Source organism: Octopus bimaculoides, chromosome 21 (genome assembly GCF_001194135.2).
Source record: "Octopus bimaculoides isolate UCB-OBI-ISO-001 chromosome 21, ASM119413v2, whole genome shotgun sequence".
Taxonomy (NCBI): Eukaryota; Metazoa; Mollusca; class Cephalopoda; order Octopoda; family Octopodidae; genus Octopus; species Octopus bimaculoides.
In genome coordinates, this window is record NC_069001.1 from 16,713,427 (window position 1) to 16,715,023 (window position 1,597).

Here is a 1,597-nt window from a genome sequence, read left to right on the forward strand (position 1 = left end):
ATATATATATATATGCATGTACGTATATCTATCTATCTATCTATCTATCTATCTATCTATCTATCTATCTATCTATCTATCTGTCTGTCTGTCTGTCTGTCTGTCTGTCTGTCTATCTATCTATCTATCTGCATATCTATCTATCTATCTATCTGATTGTAAATACATGCATCTTGTGGAGTATTTGTTTAGGTAAATATAAATAAACTCACACGGACGTATATGTATATACACATACACGCATACATACATACATACATACATACAAAAGGATGCTGAAGAGCTCCTAGCTTTGGGTAAAAGAAAATTACAGAAGAATCAGTTAATTACGATTTTATTCAACATATTCCCTTCTCAGATTCACACAATTATTGCAGCAGTGTTGCAGTTTTTCTCAGCCCTTTTGTAACACTGTTAAAGCTAGGAACTTTTCAGTACACAAGCACCGCCCCACTCCCCGCACACACACACACACACACACACACACACACATATATATTTGTATGTATATATGTACATGCATACATATGTACATACATACAATACATACATGCATCATGCAAACGAACATACATACTCGCACAACACACAGGCGCCCACACAAACACACACACACACACACACGCATACACACACACACACACGCATACACACACACACACACACACACACACACACACATATATATGTATATATATATATATACATGCATACATACATACATACATACATCATAAAAACGAACATACATACTCACACAATACACGGGCGCGCACACAAACACACATACACATACAAACACTCACACACACACACGCACACACACGCGCACACATATAGGAGTCTATGTGTGTGTGTGCGCGTGGCGGGGTGTCTTAGTTCTTGATGGAGGGGTGGCGTAGATGTAACACCGTTATATTTGGCGTCTGATGGTCATTTTTGATGCTCGACTTAATCCATCCCTGCCAAGATATGAATAGAGACGATTTGTTCCAAAGACAAACTGGGAAAGAGAGAAAAAGAGAACAGAAGTCTTGGATTACATAACTGGGATTATAGTATTTGTGCCCCACGAAAGGATAAAAGGCAGATATAAGACGGCGGCTTTTGAACTTAGAGAATAGAGCACTGGAACGGAGACTACGATATGTTCAGTAGGGTTCTCTGACGCACTGCACACAATCTATCTATCTATCTATCTATCTATCTATCTATCTATCTATCTATCTATCTATCTATCTGTCTGTCTGTCTGTCTGTTTGTCTGTCTCTTCCACTTGTTTCAGCGATTAGACTGTAGCCATATAGGGGCAACATGGTACTTATTTTTTTAAAGTGTGGTACTTATTCTATCGTTGTCTTTCACCAAACCGCTAAGTTACGGGGACGTAGACGCACCAGTATCGGTTGTCAAGCGATGCTAGTGGACAAACACAGACACAGACGAATATATATGTGTATACATACGTACATATATATATGTGTGTGTATATATATATTTACATATATATATATGTACATATATGTATATTTATGTACATATATGTATATATGTACATATATATGTACATATATGTATATTTATGTACATATATGTA

At 37.0% G+C, this 1,597-nt stretch overlaps 1 protein-coding gene across 1 annotated transcript in view; it reads left to right on the top strand.

Moving 5' to 3' along the window:
- The window catches only part of LOC106880842 (uncharacterized), a 126,478-nt gene that overhangs the window by 1,123 nt on the left and 123,758 nt on the right, over positions 1-1,597 (top strand). The gene's annotated exons all lie outside the window — the stretch shown is intronic.